This window comes from Sminthopsis crassicaudata, chromosome 3 (assembly GCF_048593235.1).
Source record: "Sminthopsis crassicaudata isolate SCR6 chromosome 3, ASM4859323v1, whole genome shotgun sequence".
Taxonomy (NCBI): domain Eukaryota; kingdom Metazoa; phylum Chordata; class Mammalia; order Dasyuromorphia; family Dasyuridae; genus Sminthopsis; species Sminthopsis crassicaudata.
This window is the reverse complement of record NC_133619.1, coordinates 439992371-440012033: the sequence shown is the minus strand read 5'-3', so window position 1 is coordinate 440012033 and position 19663 is coordinate 439992371. Positions and strand designations below refer to the sequence as shown.

At 36.1% G+C, this 19663-nt stretch overlaps 1 long non-coding RNA gene across 1 annotated transcript; it reads right to left on the bottom strand.

Annotated features, from left to right (window-relative positions):
• Positions 1 to 8669: 8669 nt before the first annotated feature.
• LOC141562861 (uncharacterized) lies at positions 8670 to 18373 on the bottom strand. The gene is made up of 2 exons (XR_012488270.1): positions 18102 to 18373; positions 8670 to 8970 (listed from the first exon to the last, which is right to left on the bottom strand). It is a non-coding gene; the product is annotated as an uncharacterized LOC141562861 (long non-coding RNA).
• Between the last annotated feature and the right edge of the window lie 1290 nt (positions 18374 to 19663).

The window sequence follows — 19663 nt, the reverse complement described above, 5'->3', positions numbered from 1 at the left end:
TGGATTAACTTGGATGCTTTAATCTTACTGTTTTAATCAGATATTTTTGATAAATTCTCATTTTTCCAAAATATACAATGTTTCCTCAGTATTCAAGTCATTGAATTTGGTATTCGCCATATTTTGACAAGAATAAAATGCTTCTCAGCTGTGTGATCCTAGGCAAATCATTTAACCCCAATTGACTCAGCAAAAAAAAAAAAGAAGAAAGAAAAAGAAGAAGAAAAGAAGGAGGAGGAGGAAGAGAAGGAGAAGAAAGAAAGAAAGAAAGAAGGAAAGAAGGAAAGAAGGAAAGAAGGAAAGAAAGAGAGGGAAGAAAGAAAGAAAGAGAGGGAAGGAAGGAAAGGAAGGAAGGAAGGAAGGAAGGAAGGAAGGAAGGAAGGAAGGAAGGAAGGAAGGAAGGAAGGAAGGAAGGAAGAAAAAAAGAAAGTGCTGGAACTCTGTCTTCCCAGAAATCAGCCGGAGTCAGGATCACTAAACATCTTTATTCTTGATCTTTTACAGTCTAGGGGTTAGGTCTAGCAACCTCAAATACACCTTCCTCCCTCAAACGCCCCCAGATTCCTCAATTCCTCTCCCTCCTCCTACTCCTCCCACACACGTTACTTCCCCCTCTTTGTCCCACCAATCAAGTCAGCACAGAACAGCTGGGGAGGGTCAACCTTCAAACAAGTTAATAGGGAGCGATCCAATTGGCAATTAGTTTCACGTGCTTCATTATCCAAGTGAATTGCTCAGTTCTAGCCCTTTACAGGGAAGGAAGGGAGGAAGGGAGGAAGAGAGGAAGAGAGGGAGGGAGGGAGGAAGGGAGGAAGGGAGGAAGGGAGGGAGGAAAGGAGGAAGGAAGGAGGGAAGGAAGGAAAGAGGGAAGGAAAGAGGGAAGGAAAGAGGGAAGGAAAGGATGGAGGGAGGAAGGGAGGAAGGGGAGGCACTTGACATTTGCTGAGAACTCATCACATTTGGTTGTTGTCTTGGTTAAGTAGTAGGAATGAGAGGTTGGGCAGGAATATTTCCCAATCCCTCAACTGCTACTATTGTCCTAGGCTGTGGGCCGCTCCTCCCCAGTGAAAGCTGAAGTGAACAAGATGTCAGGTTAGAGCCCACCATGCTGAGCCACTGAGGTGGTGTCTATTGGCAGGCAGGTCACAGGGCACTTCCTGCAACATAGTGTGGCTGAGTACATTAGTACTTAAAGAGGCATAGAAGGGAGTAGCCAGTGTTCTCAGTGGGAGTCAGGAGCATTAGTGGGGCCCAAACACATTAAGCTAAAGTCCAGGCAGAGGACCTAGGACCCTGGTCGACCCATGCCACAGGCCACAGCCAGAGCTCTGGGCTGCAGGGAGCATGGGACCATAACATCCATACTCCCATCCAGTTATCCTCCCAGGAAACTTGGACAACTTGAGGTGGAAGAAGAATTCCTCTCAAAAAGTGGGTTGGATCAAGAGGGAGAGGACTGGGCTGGCTTGTTTCTCAGCAGCTGGAAGCCCTTGGGGAACTGGGTGGAGAGGAATGGTTAGGCTGTGGTTAGGTTGTACTCCTTATGGTAAAAATCCTTTGATAACTCATTTCTGCCACAGGTCATGCCTTCTGGAACCAAATAAAGAGTACTAAGGTAATTGGATAGAATAGATTTAGTTATCTTTTTTTTTTTTTTTTTTTTTTGCTTTTGTTTGCTATGATTTTACCTTGCTCATGTTTCTATTTTAGTGATTTAATTCTCTCCTTTTAAAAATCAGTTTAAAGATTTAGGATTGCTTTCTTCAAAGAACCAACTTTTAGTTTTATTATTGCTATAATTTTTTTTGCCATTTTCATTTTGTCCATTTAGCCCCTAATTTTGAATAGTTCTTATGTGTTTGGCAGTTAGTTTTTAAAATTACATATTCATCTTTTTATGTGTTTCAATGTGAACTTTCTAAGACATAATTTTCCTCTGAGGATTTAAGGATTTACAGAAATGTATCTCAACTTTTTCATTCTCCCTCAATTCACGATTTTGGTGATTTATTCTTTGACACCCTCATTCTTGAACAAGTCATGGTTATGTCCGCATTGACATTTGTATCCTTTGCTTGCATTTTTACTGTGTGTATAGGATATCACTCACATGGAGGTCATGTCATATATCTAGTTTCCATTTTGACCTATTATTCTTGCTTGAGTCTCCAGTATTAACTTTTTACTGAGTTAATTTAGAAGTGTTTTATATTCCTTCCTTTTGTTAAAGATTTAGGAATTCGGTGTTCCCTTTTTTGTAAGAGTAACATAAGATGTTTACAATTACTCTTTAAAAGTCTCATTCTTAAGATTATAAGTCTTCAAGCCTAATATCACCAAGAGTCACTTAGGTTCTATAGCCTTTGTCATTTTAAGTATAGCTTGTAATGAAAGAGGAGCTTTATTTTCTATGAGTTATATTTTTTGGTTAAATTTCCTTTTATACATATAGATTCTGTGTCCTTTGGTTGATACATGTTTTTTTTTTTTAATTTTTTATTTTATTTTATAATTATAACATTTTTTGACAGTACATATGCATGGGTAATTTTTTACAACATTATCCTTTGCACTTACTTCTATTCAGATTTTTTCCCTTCCTCCCCCAACCCCCTCCCCCAGATGGCAAGCAGTCTTATATATGTTAAATATATTACAGTATAATTTAGATACAATATATGTGTGTAGAACCGAATTTTTTGTTGCACAGGAAGAATTGGATTCAGAAGGTAAAAATAACAGTTTACATTCATTTCCCAGTGGATACATGTTTTTAAAATTTTTTTTTCACTGGAGCTTTTCAGCAAAATGCAACATCCCTGTTTACTTCTCAACACTTGTTGAGACAAATTTTTTTTTTTTTTTTTTTTTGCTTTGCTTAAAACCATGTTACAACTTTTATTTGGAGAGGGGTGGCGAGAATCTCAGATGATGCATAGGATATTTTGTCCAAGCTTCTGATTTTCATTCTAAGTGTGTCTTCATTTTTCAAATTATGTTTTGGTTTTCTTATTTAAGCTGCAAACTTTTATTCATTGGACTATTTAATCAATTTGACTTTAAGATTAGTGTTTTTCTCCATTTGTTTCACTGGCTCTTTTATTCCTTTTCTCATTGAAGTACTGTGATTCATTTTGCTTAGAGTACACTTGACATGTTTTCCAGAGACCATCCTCTCAAGCAAACATCTTTATTATTTTCTTTCCCTCTTCCGACTTTTTTTTTTTTAAATAATGGAGTTTTATTTTCAAAATATATGCAAAGATGGTTTTCAACAATTACTTTTGCAAAACCTTGTGTTCCAAATTTTTCTCTCTTCCCCTCACTACCCTCTCCTAGAAGCAAGTAATCCAATATATGTTAAACATGTGCAATTCTATACATATTTCCACATTTATCATTCTGCACAAGAAAAATCAGTTCAAAAAAAAGAGAGAAAGGAAAAAACAAGCAAACAACAAAAATATTAAAATATTATTTTGGGATCCAGATTCAGTCCCCACATCCCTCCTTCTGGATGCAGATGGCTCTTTCCATCACTACTGGAATTGGCCTGAATCACCTCATTGCTGAAAAGAGCACAGTCCATCAGAATTGATCATTTTGTAATTTTCTTGTTACTATGTTCAATGTACTACCAACTTCACTTAGCATTAGTTAATGTAAGTCTCTCCAGGCCTCCCTGAAATCATCCTGCTGGTCATTTCTTATAGAATAATAATATTCCATTTCATTCATATGTCATAACTCATTTGGCCATTCTCCAAATGATGGGCATCCACTCAATTTTCAGATTCTTGCCACTACAAAAAGGGCTGCCACAAACATTTTTGCACATGTGGGTCCTTTGCCCTTTTTAAAGATCTCTCTGGCATACAGGCCCAGGAAAGAGACTGCTGGATCAAAGGGTATTATGCACAGTTTATTAGCCCTTTGGGCACAGTTCCAAATTGCTCTCCAGAATGGTTGGATCAGTTCACAACTCCACCCACAATGTATCAGTGTTCCACTTTTCCCACATCCCCTCCAACATTCATCATTATCTTTTCCTATCATCTTAGTCAATCTGAGAGAAGTGGAGTGGTAATCAGACTTGTCTTAATTTGCATTTCTCTGATCCGAGTGATTTAGGCACCATTTTATGACTAAAAATGGTTTTGATTTCATCTGAAAATTGTTCATATCCTATGACCATTTATCATTTGGAGAATGGCGCATATATATATGATAAATTTGAGTCAATTCTCTAATTTTAGAAATGAGGCTTTTATCAGAATTGGACATAAATTTTCCAAATTCTCTGTTTCCATTTTAATCTTGTCTGCATTGATTTTGTTTGTACAATACCTTTCTAATATCAGAATTATCCATTTTGTATTTTAGTATGTTTTCTAATTCTTTGGCCATAAATTCCTTCCTTCTCCACAGATCTGAGAGGTAGATGAAACATTGATTTCATAATTTTCTTATATTATTCTTTATATGTAAATTGTGAATCCATTTTGACTTTATCTTGATATAGTGTGTTGTGTTGATCACTGCCTAATTTCTAGCATATGATTTTCCTATTTTCCCAGCAATTTTTGTCAAATGTTGAGTTCTTCCAGAAGCTAGGATCTTTGGATTTATCCAACACTAGATTAATTCCATCAACTATTGTGCCTTGTAAACCTAATCTATTTCAATGGTCAGCTACTCATTTCTTAGCCAGTACCAAATGGTTTTGATGACCACTGCTTTATAATATAGTGTTAGGTCTGGTACAGCTAGACCACTTTCGTTTGTCATTTTTTCATTAATTCCCTTGAAATTTTTGTTCTTTCAGAAGAATTTTTTTTTCTAGCTCTGTAATTTCTTGGCAGTTTGGTATGGCAATGAATAAGTAGATTCAGAATTTAGGTATCACTGTCATATTAGCTAGGCCTACTCATGAACATTTGATTTTCTTCCACTTGTTTAGATCTAATTTTTTGTGGGGAAAGTGTTTTGTAATTGTGTTCATATAGTTCCTAACTTTGTTTTGGCAGGTATTCTCCCCAATATTTTATATTATCTACAGTAATTTTAAATGGAAGTTCGTTGTAACTCTTGTTGGATTTTTTTGGCAACAGAGAAATGCAGACGATTATGTGGGTTTATTTTGTATTCTGCAACTTTTGATAAAATTGTTTTTGGTAATTTAAGTTGATTCTCCAGGATTTTTTAAATATACCATCATATCTCATCTGCAAAGAGTGAAAATTTCATTTCTTCTCTTTCCTTATTGTTAAAGCTAACATTTCTAATACAATATTGAAAAGAAATGGTGACGGGGGCAACTTTGTTTCACCCCTGATCTTACTGAGAATGCTTTTAGTTTATCCCTATTCATTTTAAATAGATGACCATTTTTAGGAAAACTTCATTACTTATTCTCTCCAGTGTTTGATAGGAATGAGGTGTTGGATTTTATCAAATGCCTTTTCTGCATCTATTAAGATATTTCTATTTGGTTATTGATATAGTCAATTATGCTGATAAGTTTTCCTAATGTTGAACCATTTCTGCATTCCTAGTATAAATCCTACTTGATTATGTTTTTTTGCATCAATATCAAAATTGGTCTATAATTTTCTACTTTAACCCTACCTGGTTTAGGTATCAGCACCATATCTGTGTAATAAAATAAGTTTGGTAGGACTCCTTTCCCTTATTTTTCCAAATAGTTTGAATAGTATTGTAATTGTTCTTAAAATATTTGATAGCATTTGCTTGTAAATCCATTTGGCCATGGATGTTTTCTTAGGAACAAATCAATAGTTTGTCCAATTTCTTTTTCTAAAATAGGATTATTTCCTCCTCTGTTAATCTATTTCTATAAGTATTTATCCATTTCACTTAGATTATCAGATTAATTGGCATATAGTTGGACAAAATACCTAATTATTGCTTTGGTTTCCTCTTCATTTATGGAAAGTTCTCCCTTTTCCATTTTTGTTATGGGCCAGAATTTGAAACAAGGTGCTAATGCTTATGTACTTAGTTCACACCTTTAAAAGCATTTACACCTTTAAAGGAGTTTACACCTTTAGAGAGCATATACAAGGAGGGGATTCACAAGTCAAGGAGATCCACAAGTTGAGGATACACACAAATCGGGCAGAAATATAAGCAAGGACTTCTCAGGGATAAGCCCACTCTTGGACTTCTGGGAGATTCACAAGTCAGTAACCCACAAGCCCACTCTCTGGGAGGAGGAGTCAAGATTCATTCCAATTTCCACCTTTGTGCTGGTTGGAGACATTGGGATGATGAGAGACTGAAGCTGGCTGGAGGCTAAAGGAAACCTTTGGATTTGGAGACTCAGAACCAAGGAGAGAGATAGGCCTCTACTTAAACCAACCAGGCCCCAGGAAAAGAGACAAGACTTTGAAGGAAACAATAAAGGATTTGGATTTTTAACTCCTGGCTGCTTTTGGGATTATTGAACTGAACTGAAACTAAAGCTTCCTCTAGAAGCTCCCCAAGAAACCTGTTCCCAGAGAACATTATAATCTAGAGAAGAACATTACAAATATAGCAGTTAACTTTTTTCTAATCTAACTTTTTTCACAAAACCAACTTTTAATTCAATAGTTTCCTTTTCAATTTAATCTCCCCTTTTATTTTCAGAATTTCAAATTTGGTGTTTAATTGGAGGGGTTAATTTGTTCTTTTGTAGCTTTTTTATGTGCATTCATCTCTATTTTATTCAAGCAAGCATCTAAAAATATATTTTCCTAAGAATTGCTTCTGATGCATCCTATAAATTTTGGTGTGTTGTTATTTTCTTGGATGACATTATCAATTGTTTCTATTATTTCCAATTTTTGTCTTTACCTAAATTCTTAACATTTTTCTCAAACTTTTAAACTTTCCTTCATCCTACCCTTTTACATTAAAACTAGAAATAAGTGTGTTACAACTGTCGCTGTGCTATTTTCTTTATAATATGCTACTTTTTGCTTTCTTTCTAAGTATCTTCTGAATTCTATTCTCTAATCCATGGAACTTTATACCTCTTGCTTTTTTCAAACTGAACATTTCATGAGAACATACATCAAAACTGAACTTTTTCCTCGATGTCATTTTTATGTTATGAAATTTTCTACTATGCCTCATTCTTGGAAATATCCATCCATAAGGGGAAACATTGTTTTAAGGATGTCTGTATCCCAAGTCATAATCCACGATTACTTGACATTGCTCAGGCCAAGTTCTGCTCTCTTGGTTTCCATCACCACCCGGAATCTTGCTCTTTTGCTTTGCAGCCTCATGTGCCCCATTTCCTGAGGTTGTTACTGGTGCCAGGTATTTAAGTGGGCCCAAATCCTCGCCAAACTATCAGGTGACTCAGCAATCTCTACCAATGTATTTCATTTTTACCAGCATGTCATACAAAACACTTAGTGCATAATGTTGTTTTAATAAAGTAACATTTTTTTTTCCTCCATACCCTACTAACCTCAAGGTTAGTATACTTACTCCAGGAAATACTGAGGAATAATATGTGGGTCATCTAGGCAGGGGGAATATTCCTGTGGCGAGTGCATTTGTGAAGAGATGTCCATATAAAGCACAAGCATGTGGTGGTTGCTCATGCCTTGGAAACTGGAAAACTGCCGATGTCTTCTACATGTATTGTCCTCCTGCTCTGCACAGGGCTGGCTCAGCTCCAGGCTTGGCTGTCCATAGCTCTCCTATTTTGTTGGATGCTCTCATTCTCAAGTTTCTTCCCATTGCTCCGAGTTCATTTTCTCAACTCTAACTGTTTCTCAACTCTGGCTATTTTGAGGACTGTCTGGTGCCCTATATCACAGGGATCACATGACTTCAGGTCTTTCACTGGCTCCTTGAACTAGCTATAATTATCCACTGGGATTTCTAAAATTACCAAACCCCTTAACTTTCATAGGAAAGCCCACATCCCATGCAATCTGGCTCTTCTGCTAAGAGCATACATAGCTCGCTCTCGTTCTTCTCCCTTTGCTCACTTTATGGATAATATAGAGTACCTCTGTGCATTGCCTTTGCTGCTCCCTAACATTGTCCGAGGCTGCTAAAAAAAGTGCCTCATTTCTCAATCTTTCTATAGCTTGATTTCCAACGGTCTGCTCTCTATTCACACAAGGTTTCTTAGAACTCCTCTAATCTTGATAATTGTCACAAGTGACTCAAGCATTTTACTTTTCTTGCTATCATGTATGGAAACTTATCATGTAATATTATACTCTCCTTACACAATAATAAAGCAACTGTCATAACTATCTCCATACCCCATAAAGGTCATGCTCCAAAGAGCACATACCTAGTCAAGAAAGGACATACTGAGGAATAATGTATGGGTTATCGTGGCATTAAAACACCACTTCTGTTTTTCTCACAATAAGCAGACACTCTGGGGAATCAAGCACGAGTGCTTGAGTATTACACTCAATCTTCCTCTTGCCAGTTATTTCAGGACAACCAAGGCAAGAATGACTGTTTCCGTGCAAAAAATTGTACATTTTCATGTCAGCTAGGTAGGGTCTGGGATGACCTCTTATCCCTGATCACATGATCTTTTTTCCCAGATTTGGTCTTTTGGCTACAAGCTTCTGCCCAACCAATCCTGCATTTGCCTCTCAAATTCACTCAGCATGCACATATAGTCCGCATTACATTTTTAATAATAGAAAAACAACTCTGCTTGGTATTTTTGCTCTGCCTGTTGAATCCTAGAAGCCAGCTGCTTTGTTCTTTACTCCCATGATTCTTGATCGTTTCAGGAGGGGTGACAAGGGTTGCATTTACTAGCAAACATACAGTGAGCTACAGCTCGTCTTTGATTCTGGGCAGTCAGGGATGGCTGTCCTGTGTGGCTTCTATAATCCTGATGTGACAAGATACTTTGGAAAGCCTTTTCCCTCTGTGGTAGAGCTTGGAACATGTCCTCTTCTTGAAAAGCTTCACCTGTGAAGAAAAAGGTCACATCTAATCTTTTCCCAATGGCATCAAGATTTAACCAAATATTCCCAATAGCTGCCCTTTTTCTGAAACCCTATGCCCCATCTGGAATAGTCTGATGTTACCTGTTTGCTCTTCCTTCTCTGCTTCTTTGAATCTCAACCTTTGAAGTAGTTATTTTATATACACCAAGGATTTGGAGCCTTTCCCCCCTCCTCTTATTTCATATGAAGAAATTGGCTTAAAGTCATTTCTGGACTCTCTGAGTCACCAAACTGCCTTTCAAGTATTTGCATGCATTCTCATACTAGGACCTCAAGATCCTGTGCTTTCAAACTACCTAGAAAATCAAATGCTATGTATGGTTTGAGACTTTCTATCTACCTCCCCCACTTCTCTTATTACTTTTATAGAATTTCAGTGCCATATCCCACATTTATAGTTAATTTGGCATAATTGTTTTTGGTAAAGTATTTCCATAAAATCCCCGTCAGGGAAGATTGTAGAAAGGTGCATACACTGTTAAACTCAATTATATCCTTTTCATTATCCATATAACATTCTCCATAAAATCAGTTGCTATCATATTATTCTTTAATTATATATAGAGTCTATATGAAAACTTATCCCGAGTATTCTCTTATTCTGCATCAAAAGCAGATGAGCTATGGACAAAATTTTAGAATTATGAGCCATGATTGTGCTTGAGAACCATAGCCTTACTTCTTTATATGACTAATTAGTAATGTTCTTCCCTAGTAAGTATCAGGAAACTGCCAAGTTAAAAGAAAAACTAAGCTTAGATACAGAGAATGGTCTTGGAACCCTACAATTTCAGAGGAACCCTACAATTTCAGAGTTTGAGGACTTCTAAAAAGTATATTGTTTTTTATTCATCTATTAAATTTTTTTTTGGCTGAGACAATTGGGGTTAAGTGACTTGCCCAGGGTCACACAGCTAGGAAGTATTAAATGTCTGAATCTAGATTTGTACTCAGGTCTTCCTGACTTCAAGGCTGGTGCTCTATCTACCTGTCCTAGATGCCCCATTTATTAATTTTTCTAACCAAAATATCACTTTTATTTTGTGCTTCTATGTGTCAAAATTTCTTTTCTACAATAGGAGCTTCTCAAGTTTATTCTTGAGCATAACCTTGAACCTGCTAAGGCCAGAAAGGGAGAAGATACTTAAGTCTAGAATGCCAATAGTCTTGGAATCCTAAAATGTTAAGAGCTGGAAGGGGGCCTTACTTTTGATGTCATTTGTTCCAAGGCCCACGTTGGATAGTACACTTTTGTTCTGTAATTTTGCTTGTCAGATTCATTTGTTTCTTTGTCTGATGAAATGTCATCATCTCCCTGAGCTGTGCCCAACAATTATCTGGAAACTGCCAAGCCAAGAAAGGGAAACTACACTTAAAACCTAGACTATCAAAAATCTAAGAACCATAGAACATCAGAATTTGAAGTGTTCTTAGGGGCCATTTGCTCCAGGACCCACATTTCATGGTAAATTTTTGTTGTGTAGTTTTGCTTGTGAAACTCATTTCTTTCTTTCATACAGGTACCCCTGATTTAAAAATTCAGCTCCAAAGACAGTAATCATCTAGATACTGACAAGTCAAGAAACAGGGATGATACTTAGAAATTTGGAATGTCATAATGTCAATCTATCAGCCAATGAACAAGTATTTTTTGTTTCACCTATGTGCCAGGCACTAGAAATATAATTCTAAAGACTGGAAGAATTCCATTTCGTAAAGAGCAACCATTATAAACCCCAGAACATCAGATCTGAATGGGCCCTCAGAGGTCATTTGCTCCAAACCCCATATTAAACATTTTTCTTTTGGGGTGATAACTTCTCCAACTGACTTCTACTTTTGTGTCAATTTAGGAATGATTGACTTGCAGATTCAACAGAAATCATCCAGAACCTGCATGGTCAAAAAAGGATAATTCAAAGAATAAAATATCATACTATCTTTGAGCAACTCTGGCACAGCTTATCATCTTAGAACCTTAGAATAAAGGGGTCATGATCTTCCTTTTGTATTTTACCATTTGGATCCCAATATTTCTGGTGATTTTTTATACAATTTTTTTTGCTTATCACAGTATTTTCCTTTGGAATATTCTATAGCTCCAACCTCTATGATTCAGGAATCTAGTACCTTAATATTACAGCCCACATATTACATTTAAGTTTCTCCTGAGAAATCCAAGTATTTCTGACTTCCCATCTCAGTTAAGTTCATAATCAGTCAGGTTTACCCAAACTGAAAGACTGAAAAGCTAACATTTTCCTGGTTCCTCTTATAAGTAGTAATTCTTCTGTCTTAGGCTCCTTTCTTAAATCTTTTTTATATGATTATTAAAATTTTCAACTTCTGAAATTTTTCAAAATGTGTTTGTTTCTTCATTTCTGATTCATCTTATTTTTTCCACAAGTTTTACAATTTAGATTCCTGAGTTTCTGATGTCTCTTAGGTACAGCTCCACAATACTTATTCCTCAATGAACCCATTAGAATTCATTTTCTAAATAAATATTTACATGTAATGTGTTTGTCTAGATTCTGTGGTGTAGATGAAAATGAATTGACCTCTAGTTTTTAAAAAAGTTTATGATTCAGTAATGAATATACAGAAACAACTAAAAGAAAATAGATTAATTGCTGTTTGAATTATACAAATCTGTACAAAAAGATTACTTCTATCTGGGAAGATCTACTAGGAAGTCCCTACAAAGCTGAAATTAGGCTTGATGGAAGGTAAAGATTTGCTTAGGTAAAAATGAGAGATCAGACCAAGTAGAAAAGCATGAGGATAGTGAATATTGGAACAATGCAAGGGACATTTGGGGAAAGGCAAGTAAGGTGAGGTGATGAGTGATTAGTTTTGCTGTGTCATAGCAAAGATTAATGCTGGAAAGATCTAGTTGGAGATCTTGTATTAGGCCTTAGATATGAATTTTCCTTCAGTAGTAGGTGCAGAGACCTTGGTGATGTTAATGACAATACTCTGTAAATCCTTGAAGATGATAAGTTTGGAAATAAGAAGATATTCCCATTTTCCAAGAGAGGATGGAATTAAAAAAAAAAGCTTTTGGAGACTCAAATCATTGTAATTTTAAAATGATTTGAATCTCCAAAAGCCATAAAATTCATGGTTTATGAATATACAGTAAAAGGAAAGCCAAGATCACCAAAACCAAAGAAACATGACTTTTCTGAAGATGTTATATCCAAAAAATTAGGATTAACTTTCCTAAAATTTCTGAGATAATTATCTCTTTTTCCTCCAATTTCTCATTACTTTCATTTACATTACCAACTTCCTGGTCTGTTATATACATATATTTTTAAATTCAATTCTCATGATCCATTCAACTCAGGTAATAATTTATTGTACATAGCCTAGTCTTATTTCACCTCTGTGCCTTCACCCAGTCCATTTTCCCCCTTGAAATGTTTTTCCTTATATTTCTATCAATCCTTTTTTCCTTTAAAGCTTGTTTAAGACCCAACTTCAAAAGATTATAAATAAAACCCAAACTTTTTTTTTTTTTTTGAGGCTGGGGTTAAGTGACTTGCCCAGGGTCACACAGCTAGGAAGTATTAAGTGTCTGAGGTCAGATTTGAACTTGTGTCCTCCTGGATTCAAGGCTGGTGCTCTAGCCACTGCACCACCTAGCTGCCCCCTAACCCAAACCTTTCTAGGATAAATTATCCTTGATGATTATCATGTAATTTTTTTTCTCTTTCTGGGCTTAATTCAAATATGCTACTAAATAAACTATATGGCCTTTGCCATATTAGGTAGGTTGAGTCACATTGAGTTTATTAAACATATACAAAAATAACAAGGATGGTTCTGAGGAGTTGGAAATATATAATTTCTAAGGTGACTTCCACCTCTGAACATATTGGTTCTATGTTTTTACTTTGCTTTTCATGTTTTAAGAAAACAGCCCTCATTAAAAAAAAAAAAAAAGTGTACCCAAAGATAGGGTGATTGTTTGGCTCCATTTTTTAATGGCTTCTAAGTATTCACCACCACCCATCTTGCATGTAATTATGTGATCATGACAAAGTTATACTTGCTTTCTTTACAAGAGGAGCCATCTCCAAGAATCTTGATCTAGCAACTCCTTTGAATCAATAGTGAATTTTACTAATAACACTTGAGAAGAATAAGATTACATGTGGTTTTTTTTTTCAATTCTTTTCTTGGACTTCTCAAAAATAAGTTTGGCAGTCCCCTTGTCTTCAAAAACATCACTGTATATTTTCTGATTTCCCATCAAAACTAATGGAAAATTCAAAGTTGGGGGCATTGCTTTTATTATTTTTGTACATCTTCCTTTTCATTGTCTTTATCCCACAACTTTCATTAAGTACACACAAACAGACCCTCTAAAAGTCCTTGTGGAATACAAATTGGAAAAGCAGCAATTAATTGGACAGTCTCCCTGTCGCTGCCTATTAGGTATCTCCATCAGGATATTATGTAGACACGTCCACAACTGATTTCATTATCTTTTCCCCCTAAATTCTCCTCCCTTCTAAATTTCCTTGTAACTATCTAGGACACCATCATTCTTCCAGTCCTGCAGGCTCACAGTTTAAATAATACCCTCAACTCTTCATTATTCTCACCGTTCAAATCCAACTTGTTGCCAAATTTCATTACTTTTCACCTTTGCAAGCTCTCAAATGTACCCTGTTCTTTTGTCTCATATCCCTACCATCATATTGTAAACTTTCATGTTTGAATCCCCAGAATATTGCAATAACTTTCTGCTTGATCAGCTTGCCATAAGTTTCTGCCTGCTCCAGTGTATCCTTCAATCAGCTACCATGTTTTTCCTAATGTGTAAATCTATATACTCCATAAATTCAGGCACTCCTTATCACTTCCACGATCAAACACAAAACCTCGTTTGGTATTCAAAGCCTTTCATAACCTCACTTCCCTATTCTTTTTGTATCTTATGCCCCATCACATACTACTTGATCCAATGACACCAGCCTCCTTGTTTTCCCACAAACTTGACATTCCATGTCTTGGCCCCAGGGATTTGCTAATGACCAGCCTTTCTTCAAGTTCCCATCAAATTACACCTACAGAAAAGCCTTCCTCAATCCCTCTTCATACTAGTGGCTTCTCTCAGCCAATTGCCTTCAGTTTATCCTGTATCATAGCTTGCTTATATAGACTTGTATGTTGTCTCCTCAAGGGCAGAGACTTTGCTTTGACTATCTTTGCATCCCCAGGCAAATGGACAGAAGGTTCAGCATCTTGGGTGTGAAGTTTTGCCAAGTCCTTCTCAAGGCTGCTCCTGAACCCTTGGTGTCTACCTGTCATCTAACTCTCACCTGTAGCTCCAAGAAACTGTAGCATGCACAGCAGGAGTGCCCAGGGAACTTTCTCTCCTAGAACTCTTTGTATTGCCAACTCTTTTTTAAAAATTCAAATTCTCTGGAAAGGAAAAATTGACAATGTGTGTTGCCAAGGGATTTGAAAGTCAGGCTCCTTTGGTTCCCATCCCATTTCTTCCAATTATGGTTGTACAGATTTAAAGAAGTCTCATGGCCTAACTGAATGTTAGCAATGAAGGTACTAGACTAAATGACACCAAAATGTCTTCCTACTCTAATGAGACATATTATTAAGTAATGAAGGTCCTTGAGTGGATAACTATATTTTTCCAGTGCAAATCTGTAAAACCTTACAAGGGACCTTTACAAATAATAAAATAAAATAATTTTAGGAAGAAAAAAATTGGATACATTTTCCCTTGCTCCTAAAGGCAAAATGCAGATATAGATGCAACATAACTCTCCCAAAATTTTGAACACTATAATTATTAATTTTATAAATTTTTCCTTTCTCAAATTATTTACTTAAGATTGCATTACCATTACTTACATGACTAAGACAGTTTTCCTTTGCACGATTTATATATTACATACAAGGGTTAGGTATGCATCTATATTCTAGCTATGGCTCTCTTACAATGGAAGATAGAGGCTGCATAGAGCTTTTCTACCTGTTTCTGACCAAACTTGTATAGTGAATGTATGAAGATGCTTGGAGCTTTGGTTTGGCACATGTATGTATACACACAGATAGATATGTACGGGCTTTTATGTGTACACATTAGTATATATACCTATATTTATATGCTGGGTAGCTCCTTGATCCTTCTCCTAGTCTATGACTGGCAGGGAGATATGTGTCACATCACTTAGAAATGAAGAGATCGTTTCTGGTTTGCCTAATTCTTCTTCCAACTCAGGAATGTATCACAACTATTTCTACTCTCTGCTATCATTGCCTTTGAGAACCCAGGATCACCTCTTATTTCACCATGTCAGGTACAACTAGGGATGGCAAAAGGAAGAGATCAGGAATAAGGATAATGCACAAATGGGTTTATTTTATCATAATACTAATTATATAGTATTATTTTAGGGGTTATTTGATTTGTAAAGAAAAATATGTCTGAGAAAAAGAAAGTCAACTCAAGAGACTTTGCCTTTAGAGTTCAGAACTATTTTATGATCATAGTCATATCACACAGCTTATTCATGTAGACCTGAAGTTTACAAATACTTGGCAAAATGTTGGAATGAATCTCAATGTAGACTTGTCTAAAATAATGGCTAATGAGGTATTTCAAGCACAATTTTGTAGATACAAATGAGTAAGTACTACATCTAGGAAGCCCAGCATCGAATCAGGAATTGGTTTCTAACCTTAAAAAGCCCTAATCATCTGCTCAGACTTAGAAGGTCTGTGAATCTCTTGAAGGAAAAGCCTTCCAAATGATAAATACTCAAGTAGTAGATGGGTGTTTCCAGGGTAGCACTCTTCTGAAGCAGAAAATTTGGAAGTATGTAGATTGGAGGTATCAAATGTTTCACTCCTAAGTGAAACCTAAATCAGATTCTAATAAAATTGGGAAATACTTAGTGACATAACTAAAAAATGTAACAAAACAAAACATACTAACATTGTTTAATAAGTTAATATTAATCCTTAATTATGGTTTACATTTGAGTTTGAAATTGCTATAGACCTGTTATTTGGGAATAAAACTTTGTAAAAATATTCCCATTACTTTGCTTTTCTTCTCTTTCTCTTATTATTCTTATTAGACATTTATTCTGCCTTTGGCTCAAAATTACATAAGGATAAATTAAGACATGCACATGAGACTAAGGAATTTATTATAATTTACGAGAAAGTGTAATTATTCATAATTCCAGGGTGAGCCACCAACACATATTTAACCAAAATCGTAGCTGATGTAAGGTATGCAAAGTATCCTTGGGCAGCAAATTCTCAAGGCAAGAGAAGGGGGAGATTGGGAGCTTTGATGCCGGCAGATCTAATCCTAATGTTGAGGGCGGTAGCCCATTGGTATTCCTTGTTTGATCTCCAACTTCTTTTGGGACTTGAACCTTTGATACAAGATCTGGTCAAACCAGTTTGGGCTATCTGAGCTGGCCAGGGTTTTACAGCCCCCATTCTAATCTGCTCAGATAGACCAAACGGCATCAGGAAATTCCTTTTTGGGAAGAGACTTCTGTCTCTACTCAAAAGATAACAAGAGAGTCCTTATCTTATTTATATCACTCTCAGGCTGAATGATTGTGCTCTGGTATAAAAGAGAGAACTCAAAAAATCTATTCTTTGCAAAATTGGCCTTGTACCATGCAGCCATTTTGCCCACCGGCTCTCCGGTGTTTCCATTCTAATCAATAAATACTATGTTTCCATACAGCAGTAAGTAGCAAATTCCTTTGCTGCGGAACCAGCCCTTGGTTACTTTGGGGAAGGAAGGAGAGAGAGAAAAGGAACGGACCCATCTCGGTTTAGACCACAGTTTACTCCTCATCACTAAGGGTTGGCAAAAGGGAATCTGTAGCAAGGACTATAGCTCTTGTTTAAATTATGGGGAAGAGCTCCACAGGTCATGGGAGTGAGGTGGGCATAGAATTTCTTATGGGATGATTCTTCAAGTGCATTATTCAAGCTGTGTGGAATAATTATATTTGATTTACATATGGGAATAATTTTTGAATATTTGAAAACATTCTATGCATTGGACATTCTGATAAAATAAATCTACATTTAATAACAAGGAAAATAATATAGAAGCAATTTACATATAGTACTTATATTTAATTCATTTATACATGTATACACATAAATGTATATTGTATCTATGTGTTATCTCTATGTATAGAGAGATGTGTGTGTGTGTGTGTGTGTGTGTGTGTGTGTGTGTGTGTGTATATACACACCAAAGGATGGTGCTAAATTCTGACTATGATTTTCACTGATATAGGGGACTTTGAGGGTGCCCAAAAGCATTGCAAGATTAAATATTTTATCCAATGTCACACACGTCAGAGGTAAGATTTGAACCCAAGCCCACCTGGTCAACTCTAGCTATCATCTCAGGATTGCTTCTCATGTAATATAAGCAAATACTAAGTAAATTTCATAACTCACCTTTTTTAATTTGAAAAAAATATAAGTTTAATATATTGACTCTTTTCATCATTTTGCCTTCTGATTAAGGCTCCTTGTACACCTCCATTCCAGACCTCACTTGAATAGGAAATAAAACATTTTAAAGATGACATAGTCAACTAATTTAAACTATTTATAATTTTAGAAATTTATGTACAACTTTATAAATACATTTATATATATTGTTTATTTTTGTGTTTTACATATTTATATATTTATTTATAATATAAATTTATAAATAGACATCAGTGCTATTTATAAAAAATCTTTGTTTTCATGAACTATATTTTGCTATTAAGGACCAAGAAAAAATAATTCCACTTATCACAGGAAAATCAGTCAACTTCTTTACAGGATAATTTCTACTTTCTTAACCTCTCTCACATCAAGACAGATTCTCCATCTGTTCCTTATATTTTAAGGATTTTAATCTATCTGGTGGATCTCTAATAAGGGAAACTAAGTCCAGAGGAGCTTATAGCACAGAGATCACCTAAACAATATCTACAATACAAATCACACTGAATTATTATTTTCGGCGTAAGGTTAACCTGGAAAACACAAGCACACAAACACATAGACACAAACCTATTTTTCAGGCCTCATCTTAAGGTCTGTCTCGACCTTAGTCAAATTTCTTCTGACTAGAATTTTCTTCAATTTTCTAACTGCCCGTTGAGAACTTTCCAACTGTCACAGGGAGTTTCTGAGTGGCTTCTTTCAACTTGTGACATCAGATGTGGAAAACCAATCAGACAGACTTGAGCAAAATCTCCTCCCTTCTTAGGTTCCTGCTTTCAGTTTTCCCCAACTGCCCTGATGCATGGAGGGATCCATGCGTGGGAGCCAAGAGTGCTTGAGTTAACAGTTCCACAAGTTCTGAGAGTAACCTTTCCCCATCATGGACACTCCCAAAGATTCCCATAACCTAAGCCATAAACATCTGAGTATGAGGGTTTTATTATCTATGAAATTCTGCAAGACCCTACTTCAATTCCCCATTCAATTTTATAGTTGACATATATAATATTTTTGTAGCCAATGTATACATATCCCATACATGATCAAAACATGTTGTAATTCTCAAAATTCTTCTGAGCCTCCGGTCATTGTTCCTGACTCTGGCTGAAGGAAGGCCATGAGGCAAGGTAATAAGCATTTACAGCACGTACTATGCAGGCACCGTACTAAGTACTTATTACAATTCTCCCATCTGAGTCTCACAACACCCTAGAAGGGAAGTGCTATAATTACTCTCCATTTTACAGTTGAGAGAACTGAAATAAACAGACTTTCCCAGGGTCACCTGGATAGCGTAGCCAGATTTGAAACCAGAACTTCCTGATTCAAAACCCAGTGCTCTATCCACAATACTATTATCTGACTATTGACTAACTTCTCTCTCTCTCTCTCTCTCACACACACACTCTCATATCCATATCATCTCCAGATGTCCATGCAAAGAAAGAAAAAAGTTCAGTTTATATGCTGAATATATCTGGAAAACATCATCCTCCACCATAAAATTTTAATGGAAGAGGAACCTTAGCAATTCTCAAGGCCAGCTATCTCATGCAGAAACTGCACCATTCCTAACAATTAGAGCTATTTGAAACAGCTACCTCAGGAGGTAGGGGATTTCCTAGGAGGAGTTCAAGAAAAACTTGGGTGACCACTTGTCAGATATGCTAAAGAAGTGATTCTCGTTCAAAAAGGAGCTGTACTTCGTGGTCTTGGATGCTCCTTCCAACTCAGATTCTGAATCACTGCGATCCTATAAGAGCACTATATCTGCCTTGTAGTGATGCCTTTGTGCGTTATAGATTTCATACCATTGGGGATGTAAGAGGACTATCCTTCACTAATCTTCAAAATTCCAAACGAAAATCTGCTATCAAGTTTGCTTTTGGGCAAATCAGCTCAAAATGACAATATTATCAGTAGTTGCCACATAGCACAAAAATCACTTTTGAAACTTGGATTATATTAGTCAACCAGATATTGAAGATATTTCAATTGATTCAGTCATGTCTGACTCTTCCTTATCCCACTTGAGGTTTTGTTGGCAATGACATTGGAATAATTTGCCGTTTTTATCTCCAACTCATTTTATAGGTAAGGAAACTGAGGCAAACAGGATTAAGTGACTT